This window comes from Carcharhinus amblyrhynchos, chromosome 16 (genome assembly GCF_965287045.1).
Source record: "Carcharhinus amblyrhynchos chromosome 16, sCarAmb.v2.hapA, whole genome shotgun sequence".
In the NCBI taxonomy this organism is placed as follows: domain Eukaryota; kingdom Metazoa; phylum Chordata; class Chondrichthyes; order Carcharhiniformes; family Carcharhinidae; genus Carcharhinus; species Carcharhinus amblyrhynchos.
The window spans coordinates 52,136,651-52,160,987 of record NC_137339.1 but is presented as its reverse complement, the minus strand read 5'-3'; the positions used below and the strand labels follow the sequence as shown (position 1 = coordinate 52,160,987).

Sequence of the window (24,337 nt, the reverse complement as noted above, 5' to 3'; positions counted from 1 at the left end):
TCCCTTTGACTTTCCCATCCCCCACCACTATCTCACACCCTGCACTCTTCCCTTCCTCCGAGGTATTCTGATCTCCCTCCCTTGCCTTCTCTACCCCAGCTGTCACCCCACCCTTGATATTCCGGGGTAATTCCTCCGGGGCGGTCCTAGTGCCATGACTCCTTTTCTTTTCGCTCTTCCTAACTGTAACCCATCCATCTCTCCTCCTATGTCCTGGTATCTGCTCAGTGTTACTGTCCCTATCCATTATTTCCTCATTTTCCCTAACTAAAAACATATCCTCCAGCCTCAGTTCCAGCTGCCTCACCCAGGCCCTTAATCGCTGCACCTCTAGACATTTCCCACATATGTGGGCTTTCGGGAGATGTGCTGTCTCCAGAAATGTCGTAAAAAGTCTGACAACACCAGGTTTTAGTCCAACCGATTTATTTGATAATATACTCGCAAGCTTTCGGGTTAGCCCCTTCGTCAGGTGAATGGAGAGTTCTGGCCTCAGACAGAGCATATAAAGCACAGACAGTTTAGAGATTACTCTCTAAATCTCTAAACTGTCTGTGCTTTATATGCTCTGTCTGAGGCCAGAACTCTCCATTCACCTGACGAAGGGGCTAACCCGAAAGCTTGCGAGTATATTATCAAATAAATAGGTTGGACTAAAACCTGGTGTTGTCAGACTTTTTACTGTGTTTACGCCAGTCCAACGCCGGCATACCCACATCCAGAAATGTCCACATATGACAACGAACACAGTGAACACGTGTAACCCTAGACCCTGCCATTATGTTTGCCCCCTTTTAAGGTGTCCTATTAATTCCTGTTACCGAGCCTGCGCTCGCCCAAGCCCAGTGAGCTTAAGCCCTTTTACCTCTCACTCTGCTTCCCGCCTCACTCCGCTGCCCGCTATCTACCTTGGCCTTCTTTTTATACTCCCGCGCTCCCTTCCCAGCAGCCCCCGCGCCTATCTCCCGCTACGGAGCGCCAAAATAAACAAAAACCCTCCCGAACTAGAAGTAAGTCAAGACTCATTGTATTTCATGGAAAGTTACAGTGCTGGGAAAGAATTGGTTAAAAAGGACAATGCTCAGAACATCGAGAGCGAGGACCCAGGAACAACCCTTACAAAAAAGTGCCTGAACTACAGTTAAGACTCATCCCATTCGCCATGAACTTCATCACCTCATTTTGTGCAGGTAACGTCTCAGCCGTTTGCCTAATCATTGATTACTGGTTCAAAGTAGGTTAAATATGTTGAAATTTGTGAATCAAGCTGAATTGTATGAAGCTCTTGAACTTGTCTGTTTGTCTGGTATATCAACTGACCCCCATAAATGCAAGGAACAGTCGACTGCAAAGACAAGAGTGATGGACTACTGCAACTTTGTGTGTACAATATGGGCATCAGACTCCTGGCAACAGGGTACAAAGCCACAGAGATTGGAATAGGGAAGGATAGTCAGGAGTGCATTAGAATTGTGCATTACAACGTGAGGTTATCGATCTAAGGTCGTTACCAATAAATCCAGTAGAGAATTCAGGAAAATCTTATCTATTCAAAGAGCGGTTAGAAGATGGAACGCTCTAGCTCAAGAAGTTAATGTGAATAGTGTGTCACTTGGCATTTAATCAATCCTCTATCCATATTCTCCCCAACCCGATAAGCCCTAATTTTATACATCTACACCCTTTGTTGCACCTTTTGAAAATCTATCCACACCACATCCACTGACTCACCTTTATCCAGCTTTCTGGCTTCACCCTCAAAAAATTAATAGATTTGTCAAACATGATCTCCCTTTCATAAAACCTTGTTGTCTCTGCATAATTATATTATGAAATTATGATGGAGAGGCAAAGCTTGATCAGTATGTTTTCATCAGAGGGAGGTGACATCTAACAAATTTGATTGAATTTTTTAAGGAGGTGACCAGGTGTGTAGTCAAGGGTAGTACAGTAAATGTAGTTTATATGGATTTCAGCAAAACATTTGACAAGGTCCCACATGGGAATCTTGTAAAGAAGATAAATTCACACGGGGTACAGGGTAATTTGATAAAGTTGATTCAAAAGTGGCTCAGTTGTAGGAGACATAGGTGATGACTGAAGGCTGCTTTAGTGACTGGGAGCCAGTATCCAGTGGCATACTACAAGGATCTGTGTTGGGCCCCCTGTTGTTCATTATTTAGATAAATGACATTGATGACTTTGTGGAGGATAGGATTAGTAAGTTTGCGGATGACACAAAGATTGGATGGGTGGTTAAAAGTGAGACAGGGTGTTTTGGGCTACAAGGTATAGATGCAATGGTCAAATGGGCAGATAAGTGGCAGATGGAATTTAACTCTGAAAAGTGTGACGTGATACACTTTGGAAGGAGTAATTTGACAAGGACGTATTCAATGAATGGTAGGACACTGGGAAATTGTGTGGAAAAAAAGGGCATTGATGTGTTTGTTCACAGACCTCTGAAAGCGGAAGAGCATGTTAGTAGTGTAGTGAAAAAGGCATATGGGATACTTGCTTTTCTCAATTGAGACATAGATTACAAAAGTAGGGAAGTCATGTTGGAGTTGTATTGAACTTTGGTGAGGCCATAGTTAGAGTACTGTGTGCAGTTCTGGTCACTACATTATCGGAAGGATGTGATTGTACTGGAAGGAGTGCAGAGGAGGTTCACCAGGATGCTACCTGGGATGGAACATTTAAGTTATGAAGAGAATTGGATAGGCTTGGGTTGTTTTCGTTGGGGCAGAGAAGACTGAGGGTCGATCTGATTGAGGTGTACAAGATTATGAGAGACATGGATAGAGTGGATAAGGACCAGCTGTTCCCGGTCATTGAAAGGTCGATCACAAAGAGACATTGATTCAGGGTGAGGGGTGGGAGGTTTGGGGGGAATTGTGAATAAAAGCTTTTTATTCAGAGGGTAGTCACGGTCTGGAATGTGCTGCCTGGAAGGATGGTAGAGGCAGATTGCCTCAGGTCCTTTAGACGATACCTGGATGAGCATTTGGCACATCATAACATTCAGAGCTATGGGCCAAGTACTGGCAGATGGGATTAGGTGGGAGCTCAGTTGTCCTAAAGTCAGTGATATTCCAAAATGCCCTCTTAAAGCATGCTTAATAATAAGATTATTACTTTGCTGATGATTGAAGTCATGCCAGCTGGCTTGAAGCTCCCTTTTTTACCCAGTCTGTCTTTTCTTGAATATCAATGTTACATTTGTTAAGTTCCTTGGGAACTGCTGCAGAATCTCAGGAATTTTGGAAGTTCAAAAACAATGCATTCACTGTCTCTGTATCCACCTCTTTAAAAACTCAAGGCTGTAAGCTATCAGGTCCTAGAGAATTGTCAGCTCTTAGTCCTAATAATTTCTCCAGTACATTTTTTTATAAATATTATATGAATATCTCATTCTCTGAAATTGTTGTTTCCTCCAAGTTGCATGTTCTTATGTCTTCTACTGTGAAAACAGACAGAAGGGCTGGAAATTTTCTGGAGTTCATGCTGGCAGGATCTTATGGTCCAGTGACGGCACTCCTCCGCTGTGGGTTTCCCAATGGTGTGGTGTGGAATCAATGGGAAATTCCATTGAAGTAGTGGGAGCAGAAGATCCCGTGCTGGCAAACAGCATTCAGCCTCCCACTGTGAGAAATATGCCATGGGGGAGACCAGAAAATCTCATTCAAAGTATTTGTTTAATAACTTTACCATTTTTTGTATTCATAATTTGTCCTGCCTCTGCCTGTAAGTGAGCCATGTATACTGTTGTCATTTTACACATTTAGCCATAGGATCATATATGGCATAGGAAGCTATTCAACCCAAACTTGCATAAGTTTATAATCTGTCTTGATATTCCTTGTTAGTTTATTCTCACATTCTATTTTTCTCCCTTGCTATCAATTTTCTGGCCATCCTTTGCAGATTCCAAAATTCCCAAGTTCATTGCTATCCCATTACATAGTGCTAGATCTAAAATAACCTGTTCCCCTGCTGGTTTCAAAAAACTGTCTCAAATAGATTCCTTGGACTCAATCCCCAAGCTATTTTTTGTCCATTTGGTTTGCCCAGTCTAAATGATGGGTTTATTCAGGGTGTTGTCTACAGTATTGCGGAGGGGCACTTTATGCCAAAATCACTGCTGATTGTGAAGAGATAGGATTTATGATCATTTGGAAAGATGCAGTTTAATCTGGGATAGTCAGCATGGTTTCGTGAGGGGTAAGTTCTGCCTCACAACTTTGATTGAATTCTTTGAGGAGGTAACTAAGTATGTAGACAAAAGTAGAGCAGTTAATGTCGTATACATGGATTTTGGTAAGGTGTTTGATAAGGTTCCCCATGGTAGGCTCGTGAAGGTAATAAGGAAGTGTTGGATAGAAGGAAATTTGGCCGATTGGATAAGTAACTGGCTGTCTCATAGAAGACAGAGGATGGTGGTGGAGGGAAAATTCTCAGACTGGAGGCCAGTTACCAGCAGTGTACCACAGGGGTCAGTGCTGGGTCCTCTGCTATTTGTGATTTTTATCAATGACTTGGAAGAGGGGGCTGAAGGGTGGGTTAGTAAATTTGCTGATGACACCAAGATTAGTGGAGTAGTGGATGAGGTGGAGGGCTCTTGCAGACTGCAAAGAGACATTGATAGGATGCAGAGTTGGGCAGAAAAGCGGCAGATGGAGTTTAACCCTAATAAGTGCAAGGAGATTAATTTTGGTAGGACAAACTTAAATGCGGATTACAGGGTCAATGGCAGGGTTCTGAGGAATGTGGAGGAACAGAGATATCTTGGGGTTCATATCCGCAGATCTCTGAAGGTTGCTACTCAAGTGGATAGAGCTGTGAAGAAGGCTTATAGTGTGTTAGCGTTTATTAGCAGGGGGTTTAAGTTTAAGAGCTGTGGGGTTATGTTGCAACTATACCGGACGTTGGTGAGACCACATTTGGAATATTGTGTGCAGTTCTGGTCACCTCATTATAAGAAGGATGTGGAGACAGTGCAGAGGAGATTTACCAGGATGCTGTCTGGTTTGGAGGATAGGTCTTATGAGGAAAGTTTGAGGGAGCTGGGGCTTTTCTCTTTAGAACAGAGGAGGATGAGAGGTGACTTAATAGAAGTTTATAAGATGATGAGGGGGTTAGATAGAGTGGACATGCAGAGACTATTTCTTCAGGTGGATGTAGCTGTTACTAGGGGGCATAACTATAAGATGCATGGTAGGAGACATAGGAGGAATGTCCGAGGTAGATTCTTAACTCAGAGTGGTTGGGGTGTGGAATACACTGCCTGCTGCGATACTGAAGTCAGACACTTTAGGAACTTTCAAGCCGTTATTGGATAGACACATGGAGTACACCAGAATGATAGGGAGTGGGATAACTTGATCTTGGGTTTGGACATAGCTCAGCACAACATTGAGGGTCAAAGGGCCTGTACTGTTCGATGTTCTGTGTATCTCCAGTTTTACAAGCGGGACCAGATGGATGGCAGGACCATCACCAAATTTGTGGCTACCCTCAAAAATACTGACATTCTGACTTTGGGGTTTTCTTGCAGAATTGACTTGCATGTGGCTTCCAACAGGAAGCAATTCTGTGAAGATGACTGACAAAGGTGCAGCTGGAGTCTAAGAAGGCTTTTGAGATCATGGCCTGCATGGAGCAGGTTGCCAGGGATGCAGCGCATTTAGGCACTAATGCGAGTATTTACAAATTGGCAGAAATGCTGAAGAGTGAGGAATGCTGCCATTGTGGGCAAGTAGGTCACAAGGAGACCAGTTGTTGGATGAGGGGAGCTCAGTGCTGGAACTATCAGAAAACAGGCCACATTGCCCAAAACTGCAGAGCACTGGTGTCCCAGGAGAGTGTGAAGTTAACGTGATCAGGATCCAAACCCAGAAGGAAATGGCAAATGGCGATGAGGACAAGGAGTTTGTGAGGTCTGCAGATGGAAAAGAGCAGACTGAGAATTGCAGTTTAAATGTCTGTGTGAGGTGAACCAGGCTGCTTCTGGTCAATGCCCAAAGTTGAAGGGAAACTAATGAAGGTGGAGGTGGACACAGGGACAGCAGTGTGGTCGATCCCAGAGTCAATGTATATAAGAAAAGTTGAATTATCTTCCCCTGAACCCTGCAAACATCATTCTGAAGACATACATAGAACAGTCGATTCCTCTTAAGGGCTATGTCTCAGCTAAGGTACAGCTGAGGGACAAGTGTGCATTTTTTCATTAAGGGCAATTATCCCATGTTGTTCAGACAATCCTGGATAAAACAATTAAAATTGAACTGGGAAGTGGTGAACGGATTAATGAAGTCTCATTCAAATCTGAATATTTTTGGAGAGATACAAGAAAGTATTTCATCTCACCCAGAGTTCCATTAAAGGAGTGAAAGGGAACCTACAGCTGAAACCAAATGCATACCCAAAGAGCAAGAAGGCACACCCAGGTCCATTTGCGATTAGACCCAAAGTGGAGGCTGAACTCAACAGATTAGTAGGTTTGGTGGTTTTGGAGCTAGTGGCCATTGTTCCCGTCAGAGAGGCTATTTTGGGATTTTGAAGCCACAGTGAACCCTGTCTTGCGTGCTGATCTTGTATCCATTGCCTCTTATTGAAGGCCTATTTAGTGGCCTTGCTGGCGGTCAAATTTATCAAAATGGATCTCTCCTAAGCTTATCTTCAAGTGGGATTGACTGAAGGCTCACAGCCACCATTAACCATCATCATTCAAAAGTGGTTATTCCGTTACTGCCTTTTGGAATCACGTCGGCCCCAGCTGTTTTTCAAAGAGCAATGGACCAGATTTTGAATGGTCTCCCAGGAATCCAATGTTACTTGGGTGACATCATGGTAATGGACTCCACAGGTGAGGAACATTTGAGAAATTTAGAAGAGGCATTGAAGAGATTGCAGGAACATGGGCTGCAGATTAAGGAAGAGTGTTTTTCAGGGACTCTGTCAAGTATTTAGGTCAAGTTATCCACGATGAAGGGTTGCATAAAGCACCAAAGAAGCTGGGGGCCATAATGAAAGCATTGAGACTGGAAAATGAGTCTGAGCTGAGGTCTTTCCTGGGACGCAAACTGTTGTAGCAAATTTGTGCCTGACTCGGTGACAGCGTTGAAATCACTGCATCAGCTGTTGATAAAAGGACAGGCATGGCATTGGGCACCAGAGCATAAAAAGGCTTACAGGCAGAAAAGGCGGCGCTGAGCTGTCCAGGGTCCTAGTTCATTTTAACTCCAAATTACCGCTTCAGCTGGCCTGTGATGTTTCGCTGTTTGGCGTAGGAGCAGTGCTATCCCCTGTGATGGTGAATGGAGAAAAGAGGCCCATTGCATTCACATCTAGGTCACTCTCTGAAGTGGAAGTGAACTACATTCAAATAGAAGAGGAGGCACTCGGTGTCATTTTTGGGATTACCAAGTGTCACCACTATCCGTATGGCAGGAATTTTGTCTTGCTGATGGACCATAGATTGCATTGGCAATTGACAATGTGCAGAAAGAAGGGTCACCGACCATGGCTGCGACAAGACCACGATTGCTGCAGAGGAACCTAAGGCCGGTTCCAGTTCCCAGGAAACAATCTCCATGGCCCAATGTTCCCCTGATAAATTGATCATGTGAATATAGAATGGACATATGACTGGGAAAATAAAGAAAGGAATAGGTTACATTGTAAATACACTATGGGTTTTTCACAATGTATTGGAATTTTGTAACTAAAGTGTAATTGTATGTAAATATTTTAAATGCTGTTGTGGTTATGGAGGGTTGTTGTTTAGAGGGGAGGTGTGTTATGTTTGGGTATAGCTCCTTTAAGGGACTGGCCCTGGGTGTGGAGTGATCTGGTCAGGTACCACACAGAGGTCAGTTGCAGATTGGAGTGTGGAACGAGTAAGACTGCAATAAATACCTATGCCCCTGTTTGTGGAATGAGTTCCTGTGGATATGCCCCAGTAGTAAATAATTTGAATTGCCCAGTGAGTCTCCCAGAATTAAATATATTTATGAGAACAAAGCAGAACAGGTATTATAGGGCCATTAAAAATGTTTCATTTGCTTCTTTTGAATATGTTTATTTATTAACTTAGATTGAAATGATGAGAAAAATGGGTTGTCTGGGTGAAACTGTTTACAGTGAATGGTGAACAGTGTATGGTGACAACCTGAATGTTGTAACAGGGACAAGGTCCAGTCTGCGAAGAAATGGTTGTTTTGGATTGGTCATTCACCAGCAAACCTGACTTCCAATCCATGTTCTACAGCTACCAAGTGTGTGTGTTTAGTGATTCATATACTTATTTGTTTTAGGATGCTGTAATCCTGTTTGTGTATATTGGTCTTTTATTTAATTTAATAAATAGCCTTTAACAATTGTTATGATGGCTGGATTGGTAATTCTCATTGCGGTTACATGTAACTCTGCACACCATTCAAAAAACAAAACTATACACCATATTATGAACTGATAATATCAGCACAACCATGATAACTGGTATCAGGGATGTGGTGTGTTAGTTGCATGGAGAGACTTTGACAATCTGCGATGGAATTCCTTAAATCAGAGACATTAAGGGGAAATTTAATAGAAATGTTCAAAATCATGAATAGTTTTAAGCATATAAAGAGAAACAATTTCTAGTGACAGCGGGACCAGCAGCTAATCTAAAGTATTGGCGAAATAATCAGAGGTGAGTTGAGAAGAATTTTCCTACACAATGAGTTGTTGTGATCTGGATTGTACAGTCTGAAAAGATGATGGAAGTCAATTCCATTCCAATTTTCAAATGGGAATCTTTAATGGAGAGTTAATTGTAAAGAATCACAGAATGGTTACATGCCAAAATAGGACATTCAGTCTGTCTTACCTGTGCTGGCTCTCTGCAGAGCAAAATATCTAATCTCACATCCGGACCATACCTTGCAGCTCTTCGGGTAATTGTCCAATTCCCTTTGGAATGTCAGCTTCCTCCACACACTCAGTGTATTCCAGATCCTAATCTGGATCCTCCACACTCACTGTATTCCAGATCCTAATCTGGATCCTCCACACTCAGTGTATTCCAGATCCTAACCCTGTTAGAGACTATCAGAAACTCCAAGTATTTTACAAAGTCAGCCTAGACCCCAATTTTATTAGATTTTGGCATTGGTGCAAGATAAGGTGCCTTGTTCCAGCTGTGATTCTATGAACCCACCAGGAAGCCTTTATTAAAATAAACTTTATTTAAGAACATAGTTAGAATATAACAAAAAAAGTGTAACTTCTACCAATTTAAAATATTTAAACATGACGAGATATAATTCTTAAAAGGTTACTGTCTCTATAGTTCCAACATAAGCAATATCCCCATAAACATGCATCCTTCTTCAGAACCAGTTAGCACCAAAAATAGATATGCTCACATAGATGCTAGATTTTGAGCCTTTTAACACCTCTGGGCAGAGATCCAGACATCTGTCATCTGACACCCATACAGCTGTCTACAGAAAAAGATCTAACTTCCAAGCAGTAGAACTTCAAAGAAAGACTTATTTTCTGGTAGATCCCAGTCTCCAAATCCAGAGAATGGAAAGAGAGCTATTTTTTTCACTCTGCAGACACCAAACAACAACTGTGCTGGATTTCTCTCTAAACCTACCACCACCCAATCCCGACCTTATTTGTCAATCAACCTAGTCAAAACCTACTCCGAAAAATTCCAGAGGAAAACACTAAAGTAACAACTCTACATTGGTACAGATTTTTTAAAAATTCCAGCAATTAAGATCAATTATGCTGCTGCAGTAACAAAATTAAGCTGCTGATATAGACAAAGCGGCACTGATAATGGAAATGACTGTTAAAATAAATCTTACACAGGAAACATGACACAAATATATTTCTTAAAGGCACAGTATTGACAAATCCAACTCTACACTCTCAGTATCTTCCAGATCCTAATTGGAAACTCCGTGCGCTCATTGTATTCCAGATCCTACACACTTGCAATGTATTCCAGAAAGAAAAGGGCTGACATTGAGTCCAGGAGTCATCTGGACTCAAAATATCAGCTCTTTCTCCCCTTACAGATGCTGCAGACTTGCTGAGATTTTCCAGCATTTTCTCTTTTGGTTTCTCTTCTCAACCTTATCTTCTTGAAAGATTACAGCCTCAGCTTCTGAAATAAAAAAATAAACTCGTAAATTGAATTCCTCACCCCTGGAACCATTCTCAGAATTATCTTCTGCCCCACTCTAATGTTTTCCTGAAGTGTAGTGTCTAGAATTGGACACAATTCTCTTGATCTGGTCAAGCCAGTGATCTATTAAGATTCACCATGATCATTTGCTTTTGTGCTCTGTGCATTAAATCCTAGGATTCCATGTGCTTTACTTACCACTTTTCAATCTGCCCTGCCCCCTTCAATGACTTGTGCACAGATATCCCAAGATCCCTCTCCCCTCCACCCCACCTCCTCATTATAACTATATATTTTAGTTTACATTGTCCTTTCTCATTCTTCAAAATAAAATGTATTAGCATCACAATTCCTGCACTAAATTTCATCTGAGATTTGTGTGCCCATTTCACCAATCTAACTATTGAAGCTCACCACTACCATTCTCCTTGTTTGCAATGCTTCCAACAGATATCTATGATTGGCGCAACTTGTGGGCCAAAGGGCCTGCTTGTGCTGTAGTTTTTCTATGTTCTATGTTCTATGATACAGTTGATGGGGGTAGTTTCCAAGTCATCCACAGATTATGAAATAATGCTCTTCCCTACATGTTTAAATCTAGATCATATTTTTAAAAAGCCCAGGATTTTTACCAATGTACCAATCCTGTTTTACCGTGTACCAATCCTGGGGGGCACCACCATACACCTTCCTCCAGTACATAAAACAACGACTCAGACCAGTCTGTTTTCTGTCACTCAGCAAGCTCATTTGAATGCTGCTGCTGAATTGTTTATTTCATGGCTTTGCTGACAAGCCTGTTGTGTGGCACTTTATTGCCCTTTGAAAGCGCGTATTGGCAGTAGTGTAGTGGATTTGTTACCGGTAATCCAGAGACCCAGGGTAATTCAGCGGCCTTCCTGTAGGTATATAAAGAGTATACAATGTAATAATAAACAAGGGCAGAGCCAATTAGGAGCCGAAAAGAGGATTTGCGCATGGAGGCAGAGAGCATAGCTATTGTACTAAAATGCGTATTTTACACCTGTTATTACCAAGTGAGAAGGTGCTGCCAAAGTCACAGTGAACGAGGAGATAACTGAATGTGATCAAAATTGATAAAGAAGAAGTATCACAAATACTGGCTGTATTTAACATTGATAAGCCACCGGGAACTGGAAATGATCAGATATATTGCGGATATTAAGGGAAATAAATGTAGAAATTATGAAGGCATTGGCCGTAATTTTCCAATCCTTCTAAGAGGGTCTGGAGGATTACAATTGCTGCCCTTTTGATCAACTAAAGGGCAATAAGCTCGGTGATGTGAAAGCTTTTAAAAGAATAATGCAAGAGATAATTAACAGTTATTTAGACAGCTGTGGATGAATTAAAGAAAATCAGTGTGGATTTTTTAAAAAGAAATTGAGTTTGACTGGCTTTTGATAACATTTTGTCAGATAACAGATACTGTGGATGGGGGTAGTTTTTTTTTATTCATTCATGGGATGTAGGCATTGCTGACTGGGCTAGCACTTATCGCCCATCCCTGGGGGCATTTAAGAGTCAACTACGTTGCTATGAATCTGGCATCACATAAGCCAAACCAGGTACGGTGACAGTTTTTTTAAATACCAATTGACAATGGTTTCATCATCATTATTAGATTTTTAATTCCAGATTTTTATTGAATTCAAATTTCACCATCTGCCATGTGGGGTTCAAACCCAGGTCTCTGCATAGAAGTCTATCTATAGTCTCCCAACTGTAGGGTTCCTGAGTCAGTTTTGTTTTCCTAGTCTTCCTCACCTGTGCAACTGGACCAGCCACAGTGAAGTCAATTGCCACTCAAGTTCCTAAACCAATAGCTCAAGCTGCTCCAGCTAATGACATTGTCCATGACCTGCAAAGCATCCTGGTGTTCCCACATGGAACAGGATGTGCACACCATGAAACTGAGGTGGCCTGCCATTCTTCTACTTTTAGACTATAAACTGAATTAGCAGAAATACAATTAAGAGTTAAATAAGAACTCAAAAAAATCAAAAAACTGTGGATGCTGGAAATCATAAATAGAAACAGGAAGTGCTACAAAAGCTCAGCAGGTCTGGTAGCATCCATGGAGGAAGAAAAAGAGTTAATGAGCAAAATTTTACAGCCCCTCCTGCCAGCAGGATCAGTGAGGAGGTAAGGGGGCAGGTGTTACACTTTCTTTATTCTGCCATTAACACTTACTCTGGACTGATATTTTATTTCTTCATTATAAACATTACCACTCCCTTTACCTTTTATCCCATGACATCTTTGTCATTTAACCTTGCCTGCTCTCGATGTAATCCCTGACCTTCCCTTTATTCTACCCACTCTCTCTCCTTTTTCAACAGCATAAAATCCTACATTTCTTCAGTTCCAAAGATGAATCAGGTTGGGCTTGAAGCACTAAACTCTGGATGGACTTGAAACTGGGATTATTTCAGACCCGACTTTTAGACCTGTTCTCAGGAACTCCCATACTCTGCCTGAAAAAAATAGCAGCGATTGTGAATTGCACTGCAGAAGCCTGTGGGCGGGGTTTAACACGCCCAAAACACTGCAGCTTTGATCGGCATCTCCAACTGCGCATGCGCAGTAAAAAAAATAGAAAAACGCTTCCCTGATACATTGCTCCCGGGTTGGATAATGCCTCCCCCTGGCCCCCGTAGACATTGCCCCACAACATTAATGACGCCTTTATCCTCCTACCTCCCCCTCACCAATCATACGCAGAGTGACAGTGGACTCCTTTCTTCTCCCGCCCCCCCCACCATTCTGTATGGAGCCATCTGACCCACCTCCCTCCTCCCAACGCCCCCCCCCCCCCACCAATCAGAGTGGAGCCATCTGACCCCTCTCTCCCCCCCACCCACTGGTATGACAGAGATGGCAGTGAATCATGGGATCTTTGCAGACCACGTCTGTTTTGCGCCAAATCTGGATGTGCGAACATGGTGGTGAAGGGGGAACCAGCGCGGAGGTGGGTACAGATCACACTTCTCGCCTCACATTGACTTTACCAAGCTTTTGTGCCTGCTTGATGGTAAAATTGGGCTCTGATTCTCTCATCACGGATGCTGCCAGAGCTGAGTTTTTCTTGCACTTTCTGATTGTATTTAAAACTTGCCAGATACTCACCAAGCAGCTGTTTCTTTCTGCTGCCATCACTTCATTTTACAGGGAGGCTAATTTAAATGTTTTACTAAACTCTCATTGACTATATCTGTCAGTTTAATTTACTGGACAATTTGTCGTTAGTTTTAACTGGGACTAACTGGAGGCTCCTTTTAAAGAGGACATGAATGGTCTCCTTTTGTGCTATAAGATTCTCCGATTCCATTAAAACCACTCAGACTCTGAAGGCCCAAAAGATTCTGGAATTTTCTAAATGGCTTCATTAATGAGTAAACTTGCTGCCTACTCCTTACAAAGTTCCAAAGAATGAGGCGTTTCTCCATTAGGGTTGCCCACACCTATAATTTGTTTGATGTGCATAGAGGGAAGAAAAGGGATTATGCGATTCTTTATCACAACTTTCAGAAACATTTCAATAAGAATTAATTGCCTTCAAGTGCAGCGACTGCTGTTTCATGTGGCAACCATTTTGCACATTGTTCTGACAAGCAGCATGGAGATGATCTTATATGAAGAGTAACACCCCTGACAGGAAAGCACACCCACAACGGCATGATCCCTTAGCCCAGTGGCAGTCCTGCATTAGAAACGAAGGGTGCAGATTTTGAATTCCACTCCAGGCAGACCCAATGAGTGGAGAACAGAGCTACACTCGGAGTTCTGGGCTGACATTCACCCTATCAACTGATATGGCCCTGAAAGGAGCATTGAAATTATTGTGTGTCAGATCGTTCTCACTCTATTCATGCTACATCAATTCCAAAGGTAAAGTCTGAAGATTCAAACAGAAAGTTACACCCCGCATTATCAGTTCAGATTATGGACTGATGCCACCGAGTGAGACTTGAACACCTGACCTTGTAATTCTGGACCTGACCACCTCAGCTTAGGTTGACACCTAAGAGACATTGGGTGCAATCTTCTGTCTTAGAAGATTCTCAGGCACTGAGACTATTTCAACATCCTGACCAAGATAGTGTATCTTTTCCACATACCAGCACGATATTCATGGACACTGCAATTAGCAAAACTCTACTTTTACTGTCCAGTTAAGGATGGATGGATGCCTTGTTCATACAAGTTCAGCTACAATCGTACTGAATGGCGGAGCAGGCTTGATGGGCCACCTGATCTACTCCTACTCCCATTTCTTTTGTCCTAGGTATCCAAGGCAAGAGGGCTGCCCACTTCAAACCCCACTGGGAGAGGTGGGCATTGCTGAAGGACTCTGGGAAACCTGAGTGAAATGATAACAAAACACGAGGCCTGCAAGCCAGGGTTCTACATCAGGCTGCAGGGGGATCCTCATCAGAGGGAGTCTCATGCTGCCTTTCTCCTTTCATAGACCAGTCATGGTTCACTAAGAGAGGCCATGAAGGCCTTCCTCATCCACCAGTGGAAGGCCACCTTCAAGCTGCTGCTGACCTCCTGACTTAGCAAGGGTAGCTGGGAAGATTCCGGCAACTTCCCCAATTAGTCCTTAAGTGGACTTGTAATCGGCCTCATTGGCCACCACAAGTTCAGAAGTAAGAATTGGAGAGCCAATCAAACACAACATTCTCATATGTTGCTCCCAGTCACATGGAGTTGCATCGGGGAAAGAATACCGCCTGTTGTCTGAGTTTGTGCTCCCTCCGGACAACATTTCTCACTTGAGTACAAATTCCAATTAATTTGTTTTCCCACCTGTTGGATTGCAACAGGCACAGTTTCCCTCTAAGCGCATGCTCAGAATAAGAGAACTTGGTGCTAAAGCCAAGCACCAGTCCCAGACATCACCACTGTACATTCATTCACTTCCACAATGATTCTCAGTCCCAACCTCGCTTCAGCGCCATTTCTACTAGCTTCGTGAAATGTCTACAAAGAAAAATGGCCTGAGCCGCACAGCACTATCCCACTAGGACCCAGAAATGATGCCATTTTTCTTCACTTCTCAACGGAACAATTGTGTGTCGCGTTGATCAATAGAAATGAGATTTAATGTTTCTCCTCTGCCTTCACTGTTAAACCACACACAATGTACAAGTGACAAATTTCTGCAGAAGGAATATCATTAAAAACTTTTAGATGATGATGATGTTCTCTCAAATTACACTTGAGAATGAATCATGCTGACACTGCTGACAGCTCACCCACACTGGATGCATGACTTACATTTTTCACCTGTCTCTGGCTCACAAGCTGAAACCTAACAAGCCATCAGTCTTCTGTATCACTGTGAGGTTTACTGCCATGGTATGTGTTGGGGCTTATCTGTTATGGGAAGCAGGCCAGCACAGGCATCCATTGGTGGGAGGGAGGGGGGTAGAGAGCAAGTGGGGGAGAGAGAGAGAGAGAGAGAGAATGCAATCCAGGTGGAAAAAAATCAGGGCTCATTCACAATTCATGCAGTGCTGGAGATACTGGCAGGGAAGGAGCCGAGCTGGGGCCTGGCGAATGCTGGTTCTCTCTCGTCTGAAGCTGGCCTTGTAGGTTGAAGACAGGCATCAGAGCTCCTTGTGAGCAAATGAAGGCCAACCTTTAAGGCTGCTTCAAAACATTCAGGGGTCCATGAGCCCACCCCCTTCCCCTATCCACATTATCACTTAACCCACTGGTATTTTCACTGGGCTATTAATCTGGAGACCTAGGGTGACGGCTTTACTGACCTGGGTTCAAATCCCACCATAGCAGATGGTGGGATTTGAATTCAATCAAAATATAGGATCAAAAGTCTAATGATGAGCTTGAAATCATTGTTGACTGTTATTAAAAATCCTAATGTCCTTTAGGGAAGCAAATGTGCCATACTTACCTGGTCTGGCCTACATGTGACTCCAGGTCCACAATAATTAGAACCATAGAACACTACAGCACAGAAACAGGCCCCCTGGCCCTACTTGGCTGTGCCGAACCATTTTTCTGCTGAGTTCCACTGACCTGCACCTGGACTATATCCCTCCACACCCCTCTCATCCATGAACACGTCCAAGTTTTTCTTAAATGTTAAAAGTGAGCCCACATTCACCACTTCATCTGGCAGCTCATTCCACACTCCCACCACTCTCTGTGTGAAGAACCCCCCCCCTTCCAATATTTCCTTTAAACTTTTCCCCCCTCTCCCTTAACCCATGTCCTCTAGTCTTTTTCTCCCCTAGCCTCAGTGGAAAAAGCCTGCTTGCATTCACTCTATCTATACCCATCATAATTTTATACACCTCTATCAAATCTCCCCTCATTCTTCCCAGCCCATCATACTCTAGGAAATAAAGTTCTAACCTATTCAACCTTTCTCTGTAACTCAGTTTCTCAAGTCCCGGTAACATCCTTGTAAACCTTCTCTGCACTCTTTCAAACTTATTAATATCTTTCCTGTAATTAGGTGACCAAGACTGCGCACTATATTCTAAATTCAGCCTCACTAATGTTTTATACAACTTTATCATAATATTCCAACTTTTACACTCAATACTTTGTTTTATAAAGGCCAATGTTCTAAAAGCACTCTTTACAACCCTATCTACCTGTGGCATCACTTTTAGAGTATTATGTATCTGTATTCCCAGATCCCTCTGTTCTACTGCACTCTTCATACCATATATGTTCTACCTTGGTCTGTCCTTCCAAAGTGTACTACCTCACACTTGTCTGCATTAAACTCCATCTCTCATTTTTCAGCCCATTTTTCTAGCTGGTCCAAATCCCTCTGCAAGCTTTGAAAACCTTCCTCACTGTCCACCACACCTCCAATCATTGTATCATCAGCAAATTTGCTGATCCAATTTACCACATTATCATCCAGATCATTGATATAGATGACAAACAACAATGGACCCAACACCGATCCCTGTGGCACACCACTCGTCACAGGCCGCAATTCTTACATGACATCAGTTCAAGGGCAATTAGGGATGAACAATAAATGCTGGCACAGCCGGCAATGGCCAGATCCCATGTACGAATTAAACCCCACCTCCATATCATCCCTGCCATTATTCACACACTGAGACAACAAAGGGATAAGGGAACTGAAATTCCTCCTATAACAGGATGGCTGGGGGAGATCTCTAGTTCCAAGTCGAGAGTTAGAGTCCAACCCTTCACAGTCTAGTGGCTGATATACATCAAATCACATCAATCCTCTAGAAGAAGGAGCTGGATGGGCTGGGATGAGCTATTAGTTCAGTGGGTGACTAACTGTGAGTGGTCAAATCTCAGACAATCATCAGTAGTTTCACTGCGGGTCAAATCAGCATTAATCAAGTCAATGACTGAATCCTGCATGTATAGAATGGAAATTTAGCTAAAACATCAGAAAATCAAACACACATGGCATTAATATTTTACCACGGTTGAGCACAGAACATTCACGTCACCATCAGGGACTTTTTAAATGTGGGAACAATCATCTACCACTAACTGCCAACAGCAACAGTGACAATTCACACTGGATATCAGGAATGTGGATGAAAATCCAGCCATTTAGTAAATGCTCCTTCTTGCTGTGAATATATTGAAGAGACAGAAGTGCAGAAGAATAACAGAGAAAAAGAAAAGATATTTTCATCTTGGAAAGTGGATAGTCTATATTTACTATAAAAATACCAGGTCCTTAAAGAATTAAATTATGAGGACTGATTACCTGACCTTTTCTTATTCCCTTAAGGTTTAGAAATTTGAAAAATCATCTAATCAAGGTGTTTCAATGAATAAAAGGCTTAATTTTATAGAGTCATAGAGTCACATAGTAAAGAAGAAGCCCGTCGAGTCTGCACCGACAAAACTATGTTAAATCTACATTGATCCCACTTTCCAGCACATAGCCCCTGGCTTTGAATGTTATGACATTTCAAATTCACATCCATGTACTTTTTAAAGGTTGTGAGGTTTCCTGCTTCCACTATCCTCCCAGACAGTGCATTCCAGATTCTCGTCATCCTCTGGGTGAAAATATTTTTCCTCAGAACCCCTCTAAATCTCCATTTCATCATTTTTTTCACTGGACTCTTCAACCTCACCTTATATAATGGAATTCTTCTCACCCTGAATTCCACATATTACAACCTTTTCTGAAAACACTCTTTCCAAACTACAAATTCCTTATCTCTGACCATCAAAGATTGATTTGTCCCCATATCTCTTAAAATTTTACCCTCGAATAAACATGAGTAAACTTTACCCAAACAAATAAATTATTTAAAAGTGAACTCTGGGCATTGATGGAGGAGCAAATGTGTAAGGAGATAACAGATAGCTCCAAGAAAAATAGGATAGTAATAGTCGGAAATTTTAATTTTCCCAACATTGACTGGGGCAGCCATAGTATTAGAGGGTTGGATGGAGAGAAATTTATTGAGTGTATTTAGGAGGAATTTCTCATTCAGTATGTGGATGGCCCAACTAAAGAGGGCACAAAACTTGACCTCCTTTTGGGAAATAAGGAAGAGCAGGTGGCAGAAGTGTTAGTGAGGGATCACTTTGGGACAAGTGACCATAATTCTATTAGTTTTTAGCTATGGACAATGATAAGTCAGTCCCAAAAGTTAATATTCTAAACTGGGGCAAGGCCAATTTTGATGGTGTCAGGCAGGAACTTTCAAAAGTTAATTGTGGGAGTCTGTGGGAAAGAAAAGGGACGTCTCGTAAGTGGCATTCTTTCTAAAGTGTGTTAACCAGGGCTCAGGGCAAACACATTCCTCTTAGAGTGAAGGGCAAGGCTGACAAACATCGGGAATCCTGGATAACTCGGGATATTGAGGCCCTGGTCAAGAAGAAGAAAGAGGCACAATGCATGCATAGGTAGCTGGGGTCAAGTGAATCTCTTTAAGAGTATGGCAGTGTAGGAGTTAAGAGAGAAATCAGGAGGGCAAAAAGGGGACACGAAATTGTTTTGGCAGATAAGGCAAAGGAGAATCCAAAGAGCTTCCATAAATACATAAAGGACTAAAGAGTAACAAGGGAGAGAGTAGGGCCTCTTAAGGATCAACAAGGTCATCTATGTGTGGATCCACAAGAGATGGGTGAGATCCTAAACAAATATTTCTCATCAATATTTACTGTTGAGAAAAGCATGGATATTAGGGAACTTGGGGAATTAAATATTGATGTCTTGACGAGTGTACATATTACAGACGAGGTGGAAGTCTTAAAGCGCACCAAGGTAGATAATTCTGAGGGACTTGATGGAGTAAATTCCAGGGCGTCATGGGAGGCTAGGGAGGAAATTGCAGGTCCCTAGCTGAGATATTTGAATCATCGATAGTCACGGGTGAGCTGCCTGAAAATTGGAGAGTGGCAAATGTTTAAAAAAAGCATTTTGTTTAAAAAGGGCTGCAGGGAAAAGCCTGGGAACTACAGGCCAGTTAGTCTCACATCTGTGGTGGGTAAATTGTTGGAAAGTATTTTGAGAGACAGGATCTACAGGCATTTAGAGATGCAAGGACTGATTAGGGACAGTCAGCATGGCTTTGTGAGCGGAAAATCATGTCTCACAAATTTAATTGAGTTTTTTGAAGGGGTCACCAAGAAGGTAGATGACAAGGCCTTTGACAAGCTAACACATGGTAGGTTGTTGCATAAAGTTGAATCTCATGGGACCCAGGGTGAGGTATCTAAATGGATATAAAATTGACTTCTTGACAGAAGGTGATTGTAGAGAGTTGCTTTTCAAACTGGAGGCCTGTGACCAGTGGCGTGCCTCAGGGATCAGTGCTGGGCCCACTTATTTGTCATTTATATTAATGATTTGGATGAGAATATAGGGGGCATAGTTATTAAGGTTGTGGATGACACCAAAATTGGTGGCATGATGGACAGTGAGGAAGGTTATCTCCAATTGCAGCAGGATCTTGATCAATTGGGCCAGTGGGCTGACAAATGGCAGATGGAGTTTAATTTAGACAAATGCGAGGTAATGCATTTTGGTAGATTGAACCAGGATAGGACTTACTCAGTTAAAGGTAGGGCATTGGGGCGAGTTGCAGAACAAAGAGATCTCGGGGTATATATTCATAGCTCCTTGAAAGTGGAGTCACAGGTGGACAGATTGGTGAAGAAGGCATTCAGCATGCTTGGTTTCATTTGTCAGAACATTGAATACAGGAGTTGGGAGGGATGGAGGGAGGGGGGTGTCTTTTGGGTAAGGCCACACTTGGAATACTGTGCGCATTTGTGTTCATCCTATTATAGAAAGGATATTATTAAACTAGAAAGAGTGCAGAAAAGATTTACTAGATTTGCACCGGGACTTGATGGATTGAGTTATAAGGAAAGGCTGAATAGACTGAGACTTTTTCCTCTGGAGCAGAAGGCTGAGGGGTGACCTTGTAGAGGTCTATAAAATATTAGAAGGCATAGACAAGGTAAGTAGTCAATATCTTTTTCCCAAAGGTAGGGGAATCAAACCAGAGGGCATAGGTTTAAAGTGAGAGGGGAAAGATACAAAAATGTCCAGAGGGGCAATTCTTTTCCACACAGAAGGTGGTGAGTGTCTGGAACAAGCTGCCAGAGATAGTAGTGGAGGTGGGTACTATTTTATCTTTTAAAAAGCATTTAGATAGTTACATGGGTACGATGCATATAGAGGATTATGGGCCAAATGCGGGCAATTGGGATTAACTTAGGGTTTCAAAGAAAAAAGGGCAGCATGGACAAGTTGGGCCGAAGGGCCTGCTTCCATGCTGTAAACCTCTGTAACTCTATGATTCTAAAAAGATCTGGCACTCTTATTAATTAACCCCTGACCAGGCTGTACATTCTTTTGCACCTCTTTAGCTTCAACTGGGGTTTTCTTTACCACTTTAACAAACCTCAATGCCCCATCCAATTTTCCCAGTGCTTTCCTTAAGCCACCAACATTGCAACTGCGTGTGTCCTACAGTGAAAATACCTGATGCTTTATTTTTCTTCCACCCTCGTGTTTCCTTTTTAACCTGAGGTAGAGTATCTTTAATATCTCAGACAGGATCTCCTTTGCCTTTAGCAGATAAGGATTCCTCTTTTCCCCCTTTTTCTATCCCTCACAGGCTAAAACTGATAATGGAAACCAAACTTTGCTTTATGAACTAACTCAGTCATCTGCCATGTCTGCTACTAACCTCACAGTTTTAACCCCATGCTCTCTCATATCAATTCTCAATACTTTGGAAGTGAATTATTAAACTCCTTCAAAATAATTGTCTCCCTAAGAGCGTCATTCATTTGGTCTATTCCCACTGCCCTTATACACAGTCAAAATTACTTTGTTTGATCCTTTTAAATTCTATGTAAGTTTGACCAGGTCCCTTTCTTAGATTTCTAAACCGTTGACTGTAAACTTCTGGCTCTAGTTTACATGCACATAAGATGGCTTTTTTCACATCATCATAATTCCCAGATGCCTCTTCTGATAGTGAAGTAAACACCTCTCTAGCTATACCAACCAACTTTGTTTGGATCAATAATACCCACATGGTCTATGGCCATTTAATTTGTTGAGCTACTTTCTCAAATGAAATGAAAAGGCTACGGAATCCTTCTCATCAAACTTCGGCAATGCTTGAACATATTCAAATAGATCCTCACCAGGCTTTTGACTATGTTGGGTTTGTTTTTTCTCACTATCCTCATCACTACTCCCAGACTTTACCTTTACCTGCACCATTTTACACATATGTTCACTTTTCAGTTCCAGTTTCCAAAGTTCAAATTCTCTCTCTTTTTCCCTTTCCACTCTCTTTTTCTTTTTGTTCCACTCGGGCTATTCTTTTCCTTTCTTTTTCTATTGCCTGTAATTCAAGCAGTTTCAATTCTTTTGCTTGGTGTCCTCTCCCTCATGCTTCATCAGCGGAAATTGCCTCCCTTTCTCTTTCTTTGCCTTCAAATTCAAGGTGTTTCATTTGTAATTGAATTCTAGCCACTTTCATGATTCTGACTGTGTTTCTGACAATTTTAAATGTTAAGAGATCACTGCAATTATCTACAGCTTCCTCACCCCTTCAGATACTGTCAACTGCTGCTTGTTTGCCAATTCCAAAAGCTTTGTTTTAACTATTTTTTGTAAACCACCCTGAGTGAGTTCTTCCATACCAAGGAAACTTAAGCCACCAAAAAGCCATTATTCCACAAGGCACTCCTTATTTAAAGCAAATGCAATACCTTAAAATAAAGCACAAATACACTCACCATCTTTGAGTCCAATAATTCCAAACCAAAGAAGGAGCATAGATAGCAAAAAAGCCCCCAAGTTGTTAAGGCCTAGACCAGCTACTCCAAATCATATTATGCAGTTAGCTTAGACCTCAACTTTTGCATTTGATTTTGGCATTATGGTGAGCATGAGCTGTTTCACTCCGGGTATTATTCAAGTGAGCCACTAGGAAGCTTTCTTCAAAACAGTTTATTTAAGGACACAGTTAGAATATAACATAAGAACATAAGAAATAGGAGCAGGAGTAGGCTATCTAGCCCCTCAAGCCTGCCCCGCCATTCAATAAGATCATGGCTGATCTGAAGTGGATCAGTTCCACTTTCCCGCTTTCTCCCCATAACCCTTAATTCCCTTGCCTACCAAAAACCTATCTACCCGCGTCTTAAATATATTTAGCGAGGTAGCCTCCACCACTTCAACGGGCAGAGAATTCCAGAGATTCACCACCCTTTTTGTGAAGAAGTTCCTCCTCAACTCCATTCTAAACTGTCCCCCCCTTATCCTGAGGCTGTGCCCTTTAGTCCTGCTGTCCTTTCTGAGCGGGAAGAGCCTCTCCACCTCTACCCTATCCATCCCCTTCATCATCTTATACGTCTCAATAAGATCCCCCCTCATCCTTCTAAACTCCAACGAGTACAAGCCCAGTCTATTCAGCCTCTCATAGTTCAACCCCCTCAACTCTGGTATCAGCCTAGTGAACCTCCTCTGCACTCCCTCCAAGGCCAAAATATCCTTGCGCAAGTGCGGCAACCAAAACTGCACACAGTACTCCAGCTGCGGCCTCACCGGTGCCCTGTACAGTTGCAGCAAGACCTCCCTACTTTTATATTCAATCCCCCTCGCTAAGAAGGCCAGCATCCCATTCGCCTTCCTGACCACCTGCTGCACCTGCAGGCTGGGTTTTTGCGACTCATGCACAAGGACCCCCAGGTCCCTCTGCACCGTAGCATGCTGCAGCTTTTCGCCCTTTAAATAGTAGTCCCTCCTACTATTATTCCTGCCAAAGTGGATAACCTCACACTTGCCAACATTGTATTCCATCTGCCAGGTCCTCGCCACTCGCTTAGCCTATCCAGATCCCTCTGCAGACTTTCTACACCCTCCGCACAATTTGCTTTTCCACTCATCTTTGTGTCATCAGCAAATTTCAACACCCTACACTCAGCCCCCTCCTCCAGATCATCTATATAAATGGTAAATAGCTGAGGCCCCAGCACCAATCCCTGGGGCACTCCACTAGTCACCAACTGCCAATCCGAATAGCACCCATTGACATCTACTCTCTGCCTCCTATTTGACAGCCAATCCTCTATCCATGCTAACACCTTACCCCCAACTCCATGCCCCCTAACTTTCTGTAACAACGTTTTGTGCGGCACCTTATCAAACGCCTTCTGAAAATCGAGAAACACCACATCCACCGGTTCCCCTCCGTCCACCGCACTAGTCACATCCTCATAGAATTCCAATAAATTTGTCAGACACGACTTCCCCTTAACGAATCCGAATATCCGAAATAACAAAAAGAATTAGCATACCTTTTACCAATTAAAATACTTAGACATGACAAACTACAATCCTTAACAGCTAACCATCTCTGTCGTTCCAATTTAAAGTAACACCGCATAGACATACACATTTCTTCATAATTAGTTGACACAAAAACAAATATGCCCATATGATGCTGTATTTTCAACTTTTTAAACTTCTGGACAGAGATCCAGAGAGCAGTTTCCAAAACAGTAACTCTTAGAGAAAGATCCATTTTCATACAGTAGGATCTTCAAAAAAACTTATCACCTGGCAGATTCCAATCTCCAACTTCAGAGAGG

At 42.4% G+C, this 24,337-nt stretch overlaps 1 protein-coding gene across 1 annotated transcript in view; it reads left to right on the top strand.

The window, feature by feature from the left end:
* The first annotated feature begins 675 nt into the window (after window positions 1–675).
* ctsz (cathepsin Z) overlaps window positions 676–24,337 on the top strand; it is a 471,849-nt gene continuing 448,187 nt past the window's right edge. The window contains exon 1 of the mRNA XM_080205090.1: window positions 676–721. The gene's annotated coding sequence lies outside the window, so the exon portion shown is untranslated. The remainder of the gene's footprint in view (window positions 722–24,337) is intronic.